The sequence below is a fragment of the Pongo pygmaeus genome, chromosome 5 (genome assembly GCF_028885625.2).
Source record: "Pongo pygmaeus isolate AG05252 chromosome 5, NHGRI_mPonPyg2-v2.0_pri, whole genome shotgun sequence".
In the NCBI taxonomy this organism is placed as follows: domain Eukaryota; kingdom Metazoa; phylum Chordata; class Mammalia; order Primates; family Hominidae; genus Pongo; species Pongo pygmaeus.
The window spans coordinates 45,621,196-45,643,305 of NC_072378.2; the positions used below are offsets into that span (position 1 = coordinate 45,621,196).

The 22,110-nt window shown below is 36.3% G+C and overlaps 1 protein-coding gene across 10 annotated transcripts in view; it reads right to left on the bottom strand.

Annotated features, from left to right (window-relative positions):
* Positions 1–22,110, bottom strand: part of SUPT3H (SPT3 homolog, SAGA and STAGA complex component) — a 565,741-nt gene that overhangs the window by 448,982 nt on the left and 94,649 nt on the right. The gene's annotated exons all lie outside the window — the stretch shown is intronic.

Below are 22,110 nucleotides of genomic sequence, written 5' to 3' on the forward strand. Positions count from 1 at the left end.
CCAGAGCAATCAAGGAAAGAGAAGAAATAAAAGGCATTCAAATAAAAACAAAGGAAGTCAACCTATCTCTCTTCAAAAATGATATGATTCTATACCTAGAAAATCTCAGATTCTGCTAAAAGCCTCCTAGTACTGGTAAACAGGGTCAGTAAAGTTTCAGAATACAAAATCAACATAAAAATCAGAAGCATTTCTATACAACAATAATGCCCAAGCTGAAAGCCAAATGAAAAATGCAATCCCACCTACAATACCCACAAATAGCATCAAATACCCAGGAATACAGCAAACCAAGGAGGTAAAAGATCTCTACAAGAATTACAAAACACTGCTGAAAGAAATCAGCGATGACATAAACAAATGGAAAAACAGTCCATGCTTGTGGATAGCAAGAATCAATATTGTTAAAATGGCCATACTGCACAAGGCAATTTACAGATTCAATGCTATTCCCATCAAACCACCAATGTCACTCTTCACAGAATTTTTTAAACTATTCTAAAATTCTTATGGAACCAAAAAAGAGCCTAGATAGCCAAAGCAATTCTAAGTAAAAAGAAAAGCACATTACTGGCACAAAAACAGATACACAGACCAACAGAACAGAATAGAGAACCCAGAAATAAACCCGAGCACCTACAACCACCTGATCTTCAACAAAGTCAACAATAACAAGTAATGGGGAAAGGATTCCCCATTCAATGAATAGTATAGGATAACTGGCTTGCCATATGCAGAAGATTGAACCTAGACCCCTTCCTTTCACCACATACAAAAATCAACTCGAGATGGATTAAAGACTTAGATGTAAGACCTAAAACTACAAAAACTCTAGAAGAAAACCTAACAAGTACCTATCTGGACATCAACCTTAGCACAGTTTATGGCCAAGTCCCCTAAAGCAATTGCAACAGAAACAAAAATTGACAAGAGGAACCTAATTAAACTTCTGCACAGCAAAAAAAATTATCAGTAGAGCAAACAATGTCTCCTACAAAATGGGAGAAAATATTGGCAAACTATGCATCCGACAAAGGTCTAATATACAGAATCTAGGAGGACTTAATATGTGAAATACAACCCCATTAAACAGTGGGCAAAAGACATGAACAGGAGCTTCTTAAAAGACAACATACAAACAGCCAACAAATCTATGAGAAAACGCTCAACATCACTAATTATTAGAGAAATGTAAATCAAAACCACAATAAGATAGCATCTCACAACAGTCAGAATGGTTGTTATTAAAAAGTCAAAAAATAATAGATGTACGTGAGGTTGCAGAAAAAAAGAAAGCTTATACACTGCTGGTGGGAATGTAAGTTAGTTCGGCCACTGTGGAAAGCAGTTTCGAGATTTCTTGAAGAAGTTAAAACAGAACTACCATTTGACCCAGCAATCCCGCTACTGGATATATACCCAAGGGAAAATAAAACCTTCCACCAGATAGACACTGGCACACATATGTTCAGCACAGCAGCATTCATAACTGCAAAGACATGGAATCAACCTAGATGCCCATCAAGAGTGGCCTGGATAAAGAAAATGTGGTACATATACACCATGGAATACCACACAGCAATAAAAAGAACGAATTATGTCCTTGCAGCAATATGGATGCAGCTGAAGGCCATTGTCCTAAGCAAATTAACACAGGAACAGTGAACCAAATACCATATGTTCTCACCTAAAAGTGGGAGCTAAACATTGGGCAGACATGGACATAAAGATGGCAACAACAGAAGGTGGAAACTTCTAGAGGGTGGGTGAGGGAGTGGGGCATGGGTTGAAAAACTACATATTGGGTACTACGTTTACTACCTGGGTGATGAGATAATTCGTACACCAAACCTCAGTAACATACAATTTACCCACGTAACAAACCTGAACATGCACCCCTGAATCTAAAATAAAATTGGAGGAAAAAAGGCTATCATTTGAAAAGCTACAGAAATGAACAAATGTAAAAAATGGACTTGCTGCATGATGATAAAGGGAATGCCATTCTTGTATCCCTACAGTCTCAAATCCAACAAAAGAAACAAACATAGTTCCTTCTCTCCCCCAAAAAATGTGCTTTTTCTTGCTATAAAATCGTAACCATCACACAAAGGCACCTTGGTGATTTCATAACATTGTATATTATAGTCCATTTTCTATCAAAAATACCACTAAAGTAAATTTTTAGGAAAATTATGTTAACTGATCAGTAACTTGTACTTAAACATCTATTATGTACATCATTTGAATACCTTCCAGAGGATCGATTCTCCAACATAAAATTCAAAGAAAACCAGATCCAATTAAATAAGCAAATTCAATTTACAGAAAAAAGTTACTTACTTCATTAAGTCAAACATTGTGGTGGTACACCAGAGAAGTAGAAATCTATTAGCTATGAATTAATTAATGAAAAAGGAATGAAAACACTTATTTTTTAAAAAATTTACATAAGCATTATAAAACAGAAATGACAAAGTGTATTTAAAAAACTGATTGGATCTTGAAATCTGTATTTTTTAGAAACACCCAGAATAAGATTATGTTTCAGAAGAAGTATTTTTATATATATTTTTAATTGTTGTGGTGTAAAAACTGTTGTGGGTAAAAGTTCACCAGCCAGTCATTTTTCTTTCATTTTCTACCTTCCTCAAGAAAACTGGCTGGGCACGGTGGCTCACGCCTGTAATCCTAGCACTTTGAGAGGCTGAGGCAGGTGGATCACTTGAGATCAGGAGTTCAAGACCAGCCTGGCCAACATGGTGAAACAGTGTCTCTACTTAAAGTACAACAATTAGCCAGGCATGGTGGTGCACACCTGTAGTCATTAAGATTTAATGAACACTGGTTATAAGGTTCCTGTTGTTTAACTTAATAAACAAAGCACAACAGTTCATCAGCTATACCAATCCTAAACTGTCTAGCCCTGCGCTTCTTGTAAGGCAAGATAAAATAAATAAAACACCACTTAATTAAGTCACTATTTGTTATGTTTTCATTACAACAAGTCTAATATGAGCCTAACTCTTATAATATTTGCTACCAAGAAAGGAAGGGAGGGAAAGAAAGAGAAAAGAAAGAAGGGAGGAAGGAAGGAGAGGAAAGAGACAAATGAAGACAAGTAGGGAGACGAGCAAAATTTAGGAAACACGAGAACTAGTTTAAAGAAAAGAGAAACTATTTTTAAGTAAGAGAAGGCAAAACGTATCAGAATAAATGTAAAAAGGATAAACATTTATTAAAGGAAAAAAATCACTTTAATGAGATTAATTTGAACTGAAATTTACCCTATGAAGTATTGGAGTGAGAAGACAACAGCTCTAGTTACAATGAATTTTCCTTGATATACACACAATTATTTCAAATCCAGTGCATTTCCTCAAGAAAATCTCAATTATTCAGATTAAAGCAATATTTTTGGAAATGAACGAAATACATACAATAGAAAAGACCTCTCAACAGGACACCTAATATTATCAGTGTATTTTAAATGATCCTCAATTTTAATAAAACCATACTAAACATAATTGAAAATTTTTCTTAGGTAAGACCTTATGTCCTTTCCACATACTTTCAATTCTACTTTGTTATATCACAAAAGAAACCTTGTATATTTCATTGTTAGTTTTTCTAAGTTGTTGACAGATGGAGAATGTTTAACTGAACTTTGTCCTGTCAAACAGAATCAACTACCAATTGTTTTGGCTAATGATATTTAGTATGAGTCTAGTCCGGCTAGGTCTTAAAATAACTTTCAAAAGTTTTTTAACCTTCATACTTCCTGGGATATACATCTTAGCAATCACAACCTTGAGCTAAGCCAAGAAAAGACTGCACATTGAGCAACACTGATGATATATTTAAATATACTAAGGTTAAAATCTAGTACTTTTGAAAAATCCTTAAATATATAAGGCACACCAAAGTAGGGTTTTTACTTTTACCTTTAGAAATAAATCTGCAGAAAAAGTACTAACAGTATTACATGGCCAAGAAAAAAAAAAATCACGTAAAATTAGTGTGTTCCCTGCAGCATTCCAACAAAACTTATGCCATTTGGATAGAGGTACTGAATATATTATGCAAGCAAGAATGTTATGTTTGACCAATTAATCTCCTTAAAGTAGTTAAAAAGATCACACTATAACAATAAAATAAATATTTGAGAAGATAAAATATATCAAAATGTATCTAGCAAAAAGTGATCAAAAAGAAACTCATTCATATCTTTTGCCCAAATATAAGTCACCTTTCACAGAATTACTGTTCAGAAACAGTTGCCTCACGTTAGAATCCTAACAAAGGTTCTCATATTACACAACACCACCACGATTTTTTATTTTTAATCAAAAAGCAACATTTGAGAAAAATACACTAGCCTGAATTGACCTCAATCAGTTGGAAGCTTATAGAGTTATAGCTTGAAAACTTATAAACGTAACCTGACAATTTTTTTTTAAGGAAGAGAAAAGCCACAAGGAAATTCAAAATGGGTTTAGTAGTTATTCCCGGGAGAATTACTTTACAATTCCAAATGCTAGATGTTACTGTGAAAAATTTTTTTTTTAAATCTAGAAACTTACAAAGAAATAAAATACTTACAACATGGACATCATAAATAATGAGTGCCTAGGACTTGGTAAAAATTTCTAATGATTTCGTCAAAGTGATGCTTTACTTCAAACAACCAAGAAGAAATAAAAATCATATACCATGGAAAACTCAGTTGATATCTTAAAAAATATTTCTAGGATTGATGAAGACACTTAAGTCAAATGCATGTAACAATATGAAAAGACTCAAGAAATTTAAATAGAAAAATAGTATATTTAAATTAACATTTATATGATTTGAATGTATATTAAATTATTAAATGTTATGAGTAGACATTTGATGACATCTATATTCCTAATAATTTTCACATTCAACTAAGTAAACAACTTTTTAAAATCTTCTCACCTGATAAATACAAATCTGCCTTATATTCAGAGACACTATATTCAGTCATATGTAAAAACTCTGAGGCATAAAATGAAAAATATTTTTTCACATATTTACAGAGGTAGCCATTAAGGAACATCTTCTTTACAAATTATGTTGGCATATTCAATAAATGAGTACAGCTTAAGCATTCCTAACCTGAACATCCAGAATGCTCCAAAATCCAAAAGTTTTTGAGCACCAACATGATATCTACAAGAGGAAAATTCCACAACTGACCTCATGTGACAGGTTACAATTTACATAGTCAAAACTGTTCAGTGAACAAAATTATTAAAATTATGGTATAAAATTACCTTCAGCCTATATGTATAAGGTATACACAAAACATAAATGAATTTCATGTTTAGACTTGGGTCCCATCCTCAAGGTATCTCATTATATACACAAGTGTTCCAAAATATGAAAAACAAATTCAAAATCCAAAATACTTCTGGTCCCAAGTATTTTGGATATGAGATACTCAACCTGTATTATTGAAAAGGCTGACTATGCCACACATATCTCCGATTTTAATTTATATAACGGATTTAGAGAATATGCATTTTAAGACCTAAAATTCATGCCCTAATTAAGGAATTAACAAGGACATCTAAAATCCCTTACTTCTTCAATCTATTCTTTTTATAGAGTAAAAAGGAAAATATTTATTGTCTCTCCCATATTCATACATAAAAATATGCACACATTTCTGCACATGCATACAAGTGCAATGTTTTTATTGCAAGCTTTAAAATGATCCCAATGTTGTCTGCCAGGGCAGTAAACTGAAAGTTATTGAATTAAAAATATATTTGAAAATAGTTGAGATATTAAGAAATTATTTTAAAAACTTAGCTAATAATTCAATTTCTTAGTGTTATTCTTCAGTGCCTAATACCTATCTCCTTTGAACTCTCACACTGCGATAGATTACAATATACAACGTCTACATCCAATATATTACACTTAGCAGAGTTACTTCTCTGCCTCTTGACTTTAAATTGGCCAATGATAAATAGGCAGTAGTGACAAAATGTGCCAGTTAAGAGCCCAGGCCTTACAAGGACTTAAGAGGCCCTCTGGAGACGCCACTATCACCAAAAGAAAAAGAAAAAAAGCATGACCTAGGCTGCCCCCTAATCCAAAAGTAAAGATGAAAGTCACATGGAGTAGCGCCAACCCAGCCTAACCACACATCTGCAATGCGAGGCAGAGCTGCCAACTCACATACAAATAATTGTTGCCACTGAGCTACCCATTATTTGCTATGCAACGATAGTAAAAAGAGTTACAGGTACATTATTCTCATTGACATTAAGGTTGAAACATCAACAGTATACAACAACATAAAATTAGTTCTCTTTCCATAGAATGAAAGGCCTTGATAGTCAAACTTATAATAAAACACAAATGAAATCATTAAGGCAAACACATCAATGGAAAAAATTAGTTCCTTCTTTTATCTGGAATACATATATGCAATCATAGTCCTGCTGCTATGACACGATAGACTCAGAGACCCAAATAATTTATATCTTGTAATTACAATTCACACTTTTAGAAATTAAAAAGGGGTGTGTATGGAACTCCGAAATTAATGGCAAATCCTCCAAAACATAAAAATGCCATCAAACTTGAATGTCAAATATTTTTCCACAGCTTAGCATCTAGATACATGATTTACAGATCTGCCTAAATAGAGTAAAAACAACAACAAAAGACATCATTCTCCATAAAAGGACAACAGAAACCCCTTAAAATATTTTTTAATGAATGATTTGGGTAAATTGGAGGTCATTTAAAATATAATCTCCAAAACATAATCATGACATTCTTATATACGTCAACTGACATGAATTTTTATTCTCATTGTAAGCAATTATACAAGTGTATAGTATACCTACTTGCAAAAAGGGTCTAAAGTAAACTACAGCAGAGGCACATAGAAAACAAAAACCATAACTATTCAACAAAACTAAAATGTTAGATAATTAAGAAGAATGTGTGATAGTTTCTGAAAGAAACTTATTTCAGATAACCTGACAAATTGAATATGGATTTTTACTCTGAACTTCATCCTAGTCAAAATTATTAAAGATTTAATGAATATGTTGGTTAAAAGGTTCCTATTGTTTAACCTAATAAAACAAAGCAAAACAATTCATCAGGAAAATGTAACTTTTTTCCTATCTTCAAAAAGATGGTGTCATGCAGAGCTTTATGAAAGAGAGACATGAACATTATAACTGAAGGTATTGTTCTGGAAAGTCAATCACCTAGAAAGCCAAATAAGTAAAGCTTGGGTATATCACACTCCGATCACCACAGCTAGTGAAAAGAAAGAAATTTGAGCAGCACATACTAAATTATGTTTCAGAGAAGGATAACGGCAAAACATAGTAACAGGTATCGTCAAATCAAATGGATACTGAATGAACTAAATTTGGGAAACCCTGAGTTGAACAAAATTAAATAGTTTCCTTACTGTAGGACTATTTGGAGACTTTAATATGGTACCTACACTGTTAAGTACAAATAATACCACATTCCTCATTTGTTTAACACCATTTTATCAAGAAGCATCTGAAGGAAAGCCTTATTTAGAACACATTTTAGAAAATGCTAAAGAAACAATTACTTCCTCAGACTATACCATTTTAATCATCAAAATTATTAGTACTGTTGTCTCACCATGACAACTACAATTTGAGAGTCTACTAAGCTCTGAGTACTAGGCATGCACTTTATTTCTACTTAAACAGAATCATTTGTAAATCTCTGAAAGTATTATCCCCTTAACCGACATTTGAATGGTTAGGAAAGACAATTCCCTCTACAGAGATCCCTTCTACAGTCTGACAGGTAAACAACTAGTCAACCTTCAAGCTTCACAATATCTTTAAGCTATTGCACTTACCATGTTATCAATTTAATTGTTTGCTTTATACATTTGCCTCCCATATGAGACAGATGTTTAAAGCGCAAGGGTTATTGATCATTTAACAATTTTATTGAGATATAACTCACATACCATAAAATCCATCCACTGAAATTATACCATTAATAGGTTTTAGTATATTCATAGTTGTGCAACCATCAACACAATCTAATTTCAGAACATTTTCACCACTCCAAAAACAAACCCTGTCCTTTAACAGTCATTCCTCTATCCTGACCCTACTCACTCCCTGCTCCCAGCCCTAGGCAACCACGAATCTATCCTGTTTCTATAGATTTGCCTATTCTAGATATTACAAATAAGTGAAATCATGCAATATGTGGTATTTTATGACTGGCTTCTTCAACATAATGTTTTTAAGTTCATATGAAGGGACTTCAAGTTAATGGAAAATGTAATTAAAAGATAAAAATAAAAGAATATAAACCTTATGTTCAACATAAGCTCCATCAAGGTCAAGACACTTGTAAATGATGATAACAGCTACTTACTACTCTATCCCTAAAGAACTGAGAGTCCTGGGAATTCAGCCATGTCAGTGCAGTCTTTTTTAATACACTATTAACTATATTAAAAAAAAAAAGTGGTTGACAGATACGGTTTGGCTGTGTCCCCACCCAAGTCTCATCTTGAATTCCGAGGTGTTGTGGGAGGCACCCAGTGGGAGGTGACTGAATCATGGGGGGAGGCCTTTCCTATGCTGTTCTCGTGGTAGTAAATAAGTCTCACGAGATCTGATGGTTTGATAACAGGAAATCTGTTTTGCTTAGCTCTCATTCTCTCTCAGCCTGCAGCCAACCATGTAGCATGGGACTTGCTCCTCCTTGCCTTCTGCCATAATTGTGAGGTTTCCTCAGCCACATGGAACTGAAAGTCTAATTAAACCTCTTTATTTTGTAAATTGCCCAGTCTCGAGTACGTCCTTATCAGCAGTGTGAAAATGGACTAATACAGTAAACTGGTACCAGCAGAGTGGGGCGCTGCTGAAAAGATACCTGAAAATGTGAAAGCAACTTTGGAACTGAGTAACAGGCAGAGGCTGGAACAATTTGGAGGGCTCAGAAAGACAGGAAAATGTGGGAAAGCTTGGAACTCCCTAGAGACTTGTTGAACGGCTTTGGCCAAAATGCTGATAATGATATGAACAATGAACTCCAGGCTGAAGTGGTCTCAGATGGAGATGGGGAACTTTATGGGAACTGAAGTAAAGGTGACTCTTATGTTTCAGCAAAGAGATTAGTGGCATTTTGCCCCTGCCCTAGAAATTTGTGGAACTTTGAACTTGAGAGAGATAATTTAGGGTATCTGACAGAAGATATTTCTAAGCAGCAAAGCATTCAAGAGGTGACCTGGGTGCTGTTAAAGGCATTCCATTTTAAAAGGAAAATAGAGCATAAAAGTTTGGAAAATGTGCAGCCTGACAATGGGATTGAAAAGAAAATCCCATTTTCTGGGGAGAAATTCAAGCCAGCTGCAGAAATTTGCATAAGTAACAAGGAGCTACATGTTAATCCCCAAGACAATGAGGAAAATGTCTCCAGAGAACGTCAGAGGTCTTCACGGAATCCCCTGCCATTACAGTTCCAGAGGCCTAGGAGGAAAAAATGGTTTCCTGGGCAAGGCCCAGGGTCCTCACGGTGTTTGCAGTCTAGGGACTTGGTGTCCTACATGCCAGGTGCTCCAGACATGACTAAAAGAGGCCAAGGTACAGCTTGGGCTGTGGCTTTAGAGGGTGGAAGCCCCAAGTCTTGGCAGCTTCCACGTGGTGTTCAGCCTGTGGGTGCACAGAAGTCAAGAATTGAAGTCTGTGAGCCTCCAACTAGATTTCAGAGGATACATGGTAATGCCTGGATACCCATGCAGAAGTCTGCAGTAGGGGCACGGCCCTCATGGAGAACCTTTGCTCAGGCAATGTGAAAGGGAAATGTGTGGTTGGAGCCTCCACACACAGTACCTACTGTGGTACTCCCTGGTGGAGCTGTGAGAAGAAGGCCACCATCCTCCAGACCCCAATATGACAGATGCATGGACACCTTGCACTGTCCATCTGGAAAATCTGCAGACACTCAATTCCACCCCATGAAAGCAGCTGGGAGGGAGGCTGTACCCTGCAAACAGAGGGGCAAAGCTGCCCAAGACCATGGGAACCTACCTCTTGCATCAGTGTGACCTAGATGTGAGACATGGGGTCAAAGGAAATCATTTTGGAGCATTAAGATTTGACTGCCCCACTGGATTTCAGACTTGCACAGGGCCTGCAGCCCCTTTGTTTTGGCCAATTTCTCCCATTTGGAATGGCTGTATTTACCCAATGATGTACCCCATTGTATCTAGGAAGTAACAAACTTGCTTTTGATTTGACAGGCTCATAGGCAGAAAGGACTTGCCTTGTCTCAGATGAGACTTGGGACTGTGGACTTTTGAGTTAATGCTGAAATTAGTTAAGACTTTGGGAGACTGTCGGGAAGGCATGTTTGGTTTTGAAATGTGAGGACATGAGATTTGGGAGGGGCTAGGGATGAAATGATATGGTTTGGCTGTGTCCCCACCCAAACCTCATCTTGAATTCCCACGTGTTGTGGGAGGGACAAGTGGGAGGTGACTGAATCATGGGGGCAGGTTTTTCCCATGCTGTTCTTGTGATAGTGAGTAAATGTCACAAGACCTGATAGTTTGATAAAGGAAACCCGTTTAACTTGGCTCTCATTCTTTCTTTGCCTGCTGCCATAATTGTGAGGCTTCCCCAGCCATGTGGAACTGTTAGTCCAATTAAACCTCTGTCTTTTGTAAATTGCCCAGTCTCGGATATGTCTTTATCAACAGCGTGAAAATGGACTAATATATTGACCTTTAAAGACAGTTTAAGATTAGTAAAGAAAAAGAAGTCAGAAGGAGCTGAATCAGGACTGTAAGGTGGATGCCTAATGATATCTCATGGAAACGCTTACAAAATTGCTCTTGATTGGAGGAAAGACTGGAGTACCATCCTGGTGGAGAAGGATTCTAGCTTTACCAGGCATTTTTTTTCTGCTAAAGCTTTGGCTGACTTTCTCAAAACACTCTAATAATAAGCAGATGTTATCATTCTTTGGCCCTCCAGAAAGTCAACAAGCAAAATGCCTCAAGCATCCCCAAAAAAACTGTTGCCATGACTTTTGCTCTTCACCAATCTGCTTTTGCTTTGCCTGGACCACTTTTACCTCTTGGTAGCCATGGTTTTTATTGTTCTTTGTCTTTAGGATCATACTAGTAAATACACATTTCAACTCCTGTTACAATTCTTTGAAGAAATGCTTTGAGCTCTTGAGCCCATTTGTTTGAAATTTCCACTGAAAGCTCTGTTCTTGTCTGCAGCTGATCTGGGTGCAGCAATCTTGGCACCCATCGGGTGGAAAGTTTGCTCAACTTTAATTTTTCAGTCAGAATTGTATAAAGTGAACCAATTGAGATATCTATGGTATTGGCCAGTTTCTGCTGCTGTCAATCCTCTTCGATAAGGCTACAAACAAGATTAATTTTTTTCTTGAAAATTGATGTGGATGGTCCGCTGCTGTGGGCTTCACAGCATCGCCTCATCCCTTCATGAAATGAGACGTTCATTTGTAAACTGCTGATATCTTGGGGCATTGTCCTCACACACTTTTTGTGAAGCATCAATGATTTCACCATTCTACCACCCAAGCTTCACCATAAATTTGATATTAGTTCTTGCTTCAACTTGGGCAGAATTCATGTTGCTCTTTTCAAATGGATGTCTTATCCATCTTAATCCCTCAAACTAGATCTTGTCATACATGTTATAACAAGTTAGTAAGAGTTTATTTTGTTGTTTAAAAAAAATGTGAAACCCAGGCATAGTATTTCATAATTCACATTTTCCACAAACTTTTAAAAGATCCCTTGTATATCAGTAATTAATTTTTTATTATCAAATAACAATATTTAATTGTATGACTGCTCCACATTTGCTATCCATTCATCAGGTAACAAATATTTGGGTCATTTTTATTTTCCGACTATTAGAAATAATGCTGCTACAAACATCATGTACAAATTTTGTGTGGACTTATATTTTCATTTCTCTTCATTCTGCTTCACTAGGAGTGAAACTGCTTGATCACATGGGAAATCTGTATTCATTTAACCTCTAGAAAAACTGCTAAAAATGTTTTCCAAACTAGCCACACCATATCACATTCCCATCAACATTGTAAGGTTTCAATCTCTCCACATCATCACATTTCTTATCTTTTTGATCATAGCTATCCTAGCGGGTGTGAAGTAGTCATCACTGTTGTTTTGATTTGCTAATAGCTAATGATATTGAGCATCTTTTCATGTGTTTATTTGGCCATTTGTAAATCTTCTTTGGAGAAAAGTCTATTCAGATCCTTTGCCCATTTTTTAATTGTAATGTCTTTTTAATTGTTGACTTGTAAGAGGTTCTTCACAGATACAACTTACAAATTTGTGATTTTCAAAAATTTTCTCCCATTGAGTGAACTGTGCTTTTATTGTCTTGAAAGTGTCCTTAAAATACAAAAACTTTTAATTACAATGATGTCTAATTTACCTTTTTTCCTTTGTTAGCTTGTTACATCTAAGAATGCTTTGCCAAACTCAAGGTCACTGTGTTATACCTAAGAGTGTTTTGCCAAACTCAAGGTCATGAACATTTACTCCTGTATTTCTAAACATTTTATAGTTTGAGCTCTTATATTTAGATCTATGATCCACTTTAATATCTATGTACGGCATGAAGAAGAGGTCCAAATTATTTCATGTCCCAGCACCATTCCTTGAAATAGCTATTCTTTCCCTTTTGAATTATTTCAGAACCTTTATCAAAAATCAATTGATTAGCTGGGAACGGTAGCTCACGCCTGTAATCGCAGCACTCTGGGAGGCTGAGGCAGGTGGATGGCTTGAGCCCAGGAGTTTGAGACCAGTCTGGGCAACACGGTGAAACCCTGTCTGTATTAAAAATATTTTTAAAATTTGCCAGGTGTGGTGGTGTATGCCTGTACTCCCAGCTACTTTGGAGGCTGAGGTGGGAGCATCACCTGAGCCCAGGAGGTCGAGACTGCAGTGAGCCAAACATGCACTCTGGCCTGGGTGACAGAGCAAAACCCTGTTTCAAAAGAAGAAAGAAAAGGTGTTGGACACTGTCAAATATTAATTTTTGTACGTATCTATTGAGTTAATGCTTTGGGTTTTTTCTTTTTTTCTATTAATGAGGCATATTACATTAATTGATTTTTGGATGCTGAACCAACTTTGCATTCCTGAGATAAATTTCCCTGAAACTTGGTATATATTTTTTATATGCTGCTATTATTTTGTTGAGAATTTTTGTACCTATATTCATAAGTGATAGTACTGTACAGCTTTCTTTTCTTGCAATTACTGTTTTTTATATCACAGTAATATTAACATCACAAAATAAATTGGGAGATGAAAAAGTAGTGGGCTTGGTGACTGGGAACATGAGGGAGGATTCTAAGATGAAGGCAATCTTCTATTTCTTGGTCTGCTTACTTGTTTCATGACTATGTTCAGTTTTTCAATATTCATTCATCTATAATATTCTTATAATCTGTGTTATTTTTGAGATGTATGTTTTACTTTATCATTTTTTTAGAAAAAGAAAAAAATCACTATGACATATTTCTAAATTTGTTCTTAAAAGTGTTCTTTTTAAAATTATCTGTTACACATTGTGTAAAATAATTGTCAGTATTCATCTAAAGTATCACGTCTTGAAAGACACGAAAAGAATGAAGAACTGTCACAGATTCGAAGAGACTAAGAAGACAGAATATTTAAATGTAATGTGAAATGACAGACTGATTCCTGGAACAGGAAAATTCCATTGGGGGAAAAACTGGTGAAATTTAAATAAGGCCTGTAATTTAGTTAATAGTATGATAAAACATAGCATTTCCTACTTCTCATATTTATACTTTGGTTAGGTAAGTTGTTAATATTAGGGGAAGTTGGGTGAAGAGAATACGTAAATTCTCCATTCTATTGTTGCAACTTTTTAGAATGACATAAATTATTTAAAAATAAAAAGGTTTTAAAAATATTACCTTGTGACTGAATAATACATTTATCTAGCTCAATATTCAATAGGTTAAAAAATTAAAAAAGAAACACACACTGAAAAGTCTCCCTCCTATTATTGTCTACTAACTATCTAGTTCCCTTACTGAAGAACAACCAGTATTATCTGCTTTCTATTCCCTTCCAGAGATTATTTTTTCTAATATACCATAAGAAAATACATACCTGTCAGGTATGTATATTATTTTCCCCCAGAAACAGCTTTTCATAAAACAATTCCAGTCGCAGAATTTATGCTAACAATGCACTAAAAGATTCTGCTATTTACTGCATTACTATTTTACCAAAAATGTCAACAAATATAAACATAAAAGCCTAAAAAGTTTACTAAAGACAGTGTTTGAACAAACACACTCTGCAGACATATAAACAGAATAATACAGCACAACTAAATGGAGTTTATATATTAGTACCATTTAACATTTCAAAATTAATGTAAAAAACTACACAGCTTTCCAAAATTGTAATATGAAAATAGAAACCTCTCCTATAAAAACTTTTACAATATAATCAAATACTATATAAAGAAAAAAGTTATGCACTAAAATAGTTATTGTTCATTTGCTTTTGTTGCTTTAGGGTCTGTGAGATAGATTACAATAATGGCCCCAATTCTTCACCCCTCCCCATATCTGTATCTTTTTCCATGTGGTTTTGCAATTTTTGCAATTCTTTTCATTTAAAGGGTCAGCGTATATTTCCCACTCATTGAACCCTAGCTGATTTTCTGATTTACTCTGGCCAATAGATTAAAGTGATGGCACACCAGCTACAAGATTAGGCTTTAAAATGTATTGCATTTTTTGGTCTTTGTCACATCTCTCCCATTATGAGGAGAACATACCTGATACTTGATGAGAGAGTAAAACCGGGTCAACCAGTTACTCCAATTAAGGCCATCCAAAATCAGCAGAGCTGCCTAGCTGACCATCACAGACATAAGACCAATGAAGACTTAACTGTTGCATGCCACACAGACTTTGAACTGCTTTGTGATATTGCATTACTGTAGCAATAGATAACTGATACAAGATACTTAACTATGAACTACTTAGGTCCCTGGTCACCAGAAACTACTTTTTAATTACAATACTTCCAAAGATAAAACACATTTCTATTTTCTATAAGCTTTTCTTATGATTTTTATATTACATAAAACTCCTTATCCAATGTAAACTCATTATATTAAACCATTTAATCTAATGTAACATTATTTAATAATCACTTATTCTTGCTTTGTGATGCTTATACTAAATTCTTAAATGCAACTGAATTCATTTTGGGACTCTCCATTTTATTCCACTAATGTCAAATTATTATTATTAGTTAAGATAAATTCTAATACTTCATAGAAATACTTTTCTCTATTAGAAGTGTCCAAATTATATATAGCTATTTTTATGTTACTGCATAACAATATTACAATTATTTTTCCTTTACAAAGAAAAGGAGGTTTAGATTAGAATTATTATCTAGAATTAGCACTTCTAATATGTCTGGAATCCTCAGGCTATAATAAACTTACAGGTTTATATGGAATATATCCCAGAAGAAAAGAGAATTTTTTTTTTACCAGTGAAAATAGATGACAAGCAGTGGGACGGATACAATCTTTATCTCTACTACCCATAAACTTTCCACCACAAATGGATCTGGAGGGCCACAGACTCTCCAAAACTGTAGACATATGGTGAAGCAACAGGCAGGCATTCAAGTAGGTGGGAATTATTACATGACTCTGAGTAAAGCATTACCCTATAGGGACTCAGAAAAATACAATTTTTGGTGTAACTCCATATTCTCTGTGTAGGGATTTACACACACGCAATTCCAAACATGACTTGGATCTCTGATTAGAAGTGACAGACTGGATAAAGAAAATGTGGCACATAAGGAAAATTACCTCCTTATGACAACTAGCTAATTAACTAGCTTACAAAGCCACTAACAGTAGCTTACAAAGTCACAGCTGTTACTTTTTCAAACAACTAAATGTTGATTTCATTTTAAATGTCATTTCAAAAGAATTAATGATTTCCTCAAAGCACTACAATTTATACAGCATGGAATACTATGCAGCCATAAAAAGGGATGTGTTCATGTCCTTTGCAGGGACATGGATGAAGCTGGAAACCATCATTCTCAGCAAACTAACACAGGAACAGAAAACCAAACACTGCATGTTCTCACGCATAAGTGGGAGTTGAACAATGAGAACACATGGACACAGGGAGGGCAACATCACACACTGGGGCCTGTCGGCAGCGGGTGGGTCGGGGGAGGGTTGGGAGGCTATGGGAGGGATAGCATTAGAAGAAATACCTAATGTAGATGACGAGTTGATGGGTGCAGCAAACCACCACGGCACATGTATACCTAAATAACAAACCTGCACATTCTGCACATGTATCCCAGAACTAAAAGTATAATTTTAAAAAAAGAAAATATACTTTAATGATATTCAAGTCTACACAGGTCTTATTCCAACTATGGTACAAAACAAAAATCCTATAATGAACATGTTAAGTATAAACTGTTGCCTTTCAAAGTTCCATCATTATCCTATTCCACAAAAGCATTAGCAACTATGAAAATAAGTGAGTTGGGAATGTGCAATCCAAAAATATTTGGGCAAAAAAAAAAGCCCACTATGACTAAAACAAAATGGCAAATGACTTCATCTTCTTTTGGAAAATGACCTCATTATGACAACTAGCTAACTAGCTTCCAAAGCCACTAACAGTAGCTTACAAAGTCACAGCTGTTACTTTTTCAAACAACTAAATGCTGATTTCATTTTAAATGTCATTGCAAAAGAATTAATGATTTCCTCAAAGCACTACAATTTATAAGCAAGAATTACACAGAGAAGAGTACAATAAGAAGTCTATGACTTGTTCAATACAGATTATAGAAAATGACAGAACAATAATTTAAAACACACTGGACTGTGAGCAACAAGCAGACATATTTAGGAGCATTGCAAATTATTCATGAATAAGACAATAAACACAAAAAGTGCTAATTGTGACCTTCAAGCAACACAAAAATCATTTAATTGATAGAGTAGATACAATGTAGAATTTTTTACAACTAGCATATTTCAAAAAAAAAAAGACATTTGGATAATATTTCTGAAAAAAGTTAAAATAATTCATGAAACCTAAAACTCCAGATCCCAAGTACAATGAAAAAACTGTCACCTAATTAAAATTTTTATTCAATTCTCAATTAAGATACTTATGTTTCTTAGTGTTAACTACAACTTTTATTATTTAAAAGTTTAAAAACAGCCTTCAAATATCTAAAATCTTTTGACCCAAAATGGGATTAATGAAACCAAATTACAACATCTGCAAAATAAAATACCATGTGACCAGTAAGCATTACACTGTAGAAAATATTTAGGGACAATGTAAAATGTACATATTTAATGAAAACAATGAGAGAAACCATTTAAGTAGAGGTTATGTGTATGTTTGTGTGCATGTATGATATGGTTTGGATATGCGTCCCCGACAAGACTCATGTTGATATGCAATCCCTAATATTGGAGGTGGGGCCTGGCAGGAAGTGTTTGGGTCATGGAGGCAGATCTCTCATGAGTGGCTTGGTGCTGTCCTCCTGAGAGTGAGTTCTGCCAAGATCTGATTTTTTAAAAATATGTAGCACCTCCCCCCTTTCTCACTTGCTCCTGCTCCTGCCATGTGAGATGCCAGCTCACCCTTTGCCTTCCACCATGACTGTAAACTTTCTGAGGCATCATAAGAAGTCAAGCAGATGCTGCCACCACGCTTCCTGTACAGCCTGCAGAACCATGAGCCAACTAAACCTCTTTTCTTCATAAATTACCGAGTTCACATATTTCTTTATAGTGATATAAAAATGGCCTAATACAATGTATTTATACCAAGACATCTATAAAAGCTATCATATTGACAGAGCTGTTATATCCGGTCCAGAAATGTCTCTAGACTCACATCCAATAGCCTAGTTGATATTTCAACTTGGTTATCTAACAGATACCTCAAACTTAACATAACCAAAACTTAATTCCTAATATACCTACTCTACTTGCACTCCAAGATAGCTGATGACCATTCCTATCTATTTAGTTGACAAGAACAACAACTTTTGAGTCATTTTAACTCCAGCTTTATTTTCAATCCCCACATCCAATCTCTTGGCAAATTATCTTGACTCTTTTAAATATATCCAGAATCTAATCATGTCTCACCATCTCTTCTACTGCAAAAATATGTATGTCTAAGACAGGAAGTCAAATTTTTCCTCAATCAAAAACAGTTCCCAAGAACTAAATGAGGGTACACCAAGAATGTGAGCAAAAACTTTTAGGTATAGGCCGGGTGTCATGGCTCACACCTGTAATCCCATCATTTTGGAAGGCCGAGGTGGGTGTATCACTTAAGGTTAGGAGTTTGAGACCAGCCTGGCCAACATGGTGAAACCCTGTCTCTACTAAAAATACAAAAAAAAATTAGCCGGGCATCATAGCACATGCCTGTAATCCCAGCTACTTGGGGGGCTGACACAGGAGAACTGCTTGAACCCAGGAAGCAGAGGTTGTGGTGAGCCAAGATCCTGACACTGCAAAATCTCAAAAACAAAACAAAACCAAAAAACAACAAAAAAAACCTTTTAGGTGTAGATACAGAACGACATTTTCCAATCAGCTTATCAGTAAAAAACAGAAAAAGAAAAAAAAAGATTGATACTTTGATTATGATTTGTCTATCTTCTATGTCTTTTCAACATATTCAGAACATGTGAGAAGGATTATTATTAATTACTCCCCTTGTAACACAAACTGGTTATAAAAGGTCTATTGTGGATAAGAGGAAACCAACTACAGAACTCCTAATGGCTTCACCAAGAGTGGTAACCATGGGATAAAATATATGGGCAAATTATTAAGAATAGTTTATGCCTTATCAACTTTATTTCTCCCATGTAAAAATGTAACATGTTCTATAACAACAGAGTGGTTAAACATTCCTAAATATTTTTAGCTTCCTAAAATGGTTGAGTAATTGCCATTAACATCTGTAATGTCCATAAAAAACATAAAATTAAAAATAGCTAACAAAAATAAAGGGGGAAAACTGCACTTCAGTGTAACCAGATGTAGATTATTTGTTTTTTAAAGTAGTAGTAATTAAATCAGATAGCTCATTTCAAATTAAGCAACTTATAAAAGACTGTTTTAGTTTTTAATATCTTTAAAAATGTATGGGGGGTGGAGCCAAGATGGCCGAATAGGAACAGCTCCAGTCTACAGCTCCCAGCATGAGCAACGCAGAAGACAGGTGATTTCTGCATTTCCAACTGAGGTACCGGTTCATCTCACTGTGGACTGTCGGACAGTGGGGACAGGACAGTGGGTGCAGCACACTGAGCGTAAGCTGAAGCAGGGCGAGGCATCGCCTCACCAAGGAAGCGCAAGGGGTCAGGGAATTCCATTTCCTAGTCAAAGAAAGGGGTGACAGATGGCACCTGGAAAATCGGGTCACTCCCACCCTAACACTGGGCTTTTCCAATGGTCTTAGCAAATGGCACACCAGGAGATTATATCCCGCGCCTGGCTCGGAGGGTCCTATGCCCACGGAGCCTCGCTCATTGCTAGCACAGCAGTCTGAGATCAAACTGCAAGGTGGCAGCCAGGCTGGAGGAGGGGCGCCCGCCATTGCCAACACTTGAGTAGGTAAACAAAGCAGCCCAGAAGCTCGAACTGGGTGGAGCCCACGGCAGCTCAAGGAGGCCTGCCTGCCTCTGTAGACTCCACCTCTACAGGGGCAGGGCATAGCCAAACAATAGGCAGCAGAAACCTCTGCACACTTAAATGTCCCGGTTTGACAGCTTTGAAGACAGTGGTTCTCCCAGCACGCAGCTGGAGATCTGAGAACGGACAGACTGCCTCCTCAAGTGGGTCCCTGACACCCGAGTAGCCTAACTGGGAGGCATCCCCCAGTAGGGGCAGACTGACACCACACACGGCTGGGTAACGCTCTGAGACAAAACTTCCAGAGGAACAATCAGGCAACAACATTTGCTGTTCACCAATTTCCGAGGTTCTGCAGCATCCATTGGTGATACCCAGGCATATAGGGTCTGGAGTGGACATCCAGCAAACTCCAACAGACCTGCAGCTGAGAGTCCTGACTGCTAGAAGGAAAACTAACAAACAGAAAGGACATCCACACCAAAAGCCCATCTGTACAACACCATCATCAAAGACCAAAGGTAGATAAAACCACAAAGATGGGGAAAAAACAGAGCAGAAAATCTGGAAACTCTAAACATCAGAACACCTCTCCTCCTCTAAAGGAACGCAGCTCCTCACCAGCAACGGAACAAAGCTGGACAGAGAATGACTTTGACAAGTTGAGACAAGAAGGCTTCAGATGATCAAACTACTCCGAGCTAAAGAAGGAAGTTCGAACGCATCGCAAAGAAGTTAAAAACCTTGAAAAAAAATTAGACGAATGGCTAACTAGAATAACCAATGCAGAGAAGTCCTTACAGGACCTGATGGAGCTGAAAACCATGGCATGAGAACTACGTGACGAATGGACAAGCCTCAGTAGCTGATTCGATCAACTGGAAGAAAGGGTATCAGTGATGGAAGATCAAATGAATGAAATGAAGTGAAGAGAAGTTTCAACAAAAAAGAATAAAAAGAAAAGAACAAAGCCTCCAAGAAATATGGGACTATGTGAAAAGACCAAATCTGCGTCTGATTGGTGTACCTGAAAGTGATAGGGAGAATGGAACCAAGTTGGAAAACACTCTGCAGGATGTTATCCAGGAGAACTTCCCCAATCTAGCAAGGCAGGCCAACATGCAAATTCAGGAAATACAGAGAACGCCACAAAGATACTCATCGAGAAGAGCAACTCCAAGACACATAATTGTCAGATTCACCAAAGTTGAAATGAAGGAAAAAATGTTAAGGGCAGCCAGAGAGAAAGGTCAAGTTACCCACTAAGGGAAGCCCATCAGACTAACAGCTGATGTCTCAGCAGAAACTCTACAAGCCAGGAGAGAGCGGGGGCCTATATTCAACATTCACAAGGAAAAGAATTTTTAACCCAGAATTTCATATCCAGCCAAACTAAGCTTCATAAGTGAAGGAGAAATAAAATACTTTACAGACAAGCAAATGCTGAGAGATTTTGTCACCACCAGGCCTGCCCTACAAAAGCTCCTGAAGGAAGCACTAAACATGGAAAGGAACAACCGGTACCAGCCACTGCAAAAACATGCCAAATTGTAAAAACCATCAAGGCTAGGAAAAAACTGCATCAACTAACAAGCAAAATAACCAGCTAACATCATAATGACAGGATCAAATTCACACATAACAATATTAACCTTAAATGTAAATGGGCTAAAGGCTCCAATTAAAAGACACAGACTGGCAAATTGGATAAAGAGTCAAGACCCATCACTGTGCTGTATTCAGGAAACCCATCTCAAGTGCAGAGACACACAAAGCTCAAAATAAAGGGATGGAGGAAGATCTACCAAGCAAATAGAAAACAAAAAAAGGCAAGGGTGGCAATCCTAGTCTCTGATAAAACAGACTTTAAACCAACAAAGATCAAAAGAGACAAAGAAGGCCATTACATAATGGTAAAGGGATTAATTCAATAAGAAGAGCTAACTATCCTAAATATATATGCACCCAATACAGGAGCACCCAGATTCAGAAAGCAAGTCCTTAGAGACCTATAAAGAGACTTAGACTCCCACACAATAATAATGGGAGACTTTAACACCCCACTGTCAACATTAGACAGATCAACGAGACAGAAAGTTAACAAGGATATCCAGGAATTGAACTCAGCTTTTCATCAAACAGACATAATAGACATCTACAGAACTCTCCACCCCAAATCAACAGAATATACATTCTTTTCAGCACCACACCACACCTATTCCAAAACTGACCACATAGTTGGAAGTAAAGTACTCCTCAGCAAATGTAAAAGAACAGAAATTATAACAAACTGTCTCTGAGA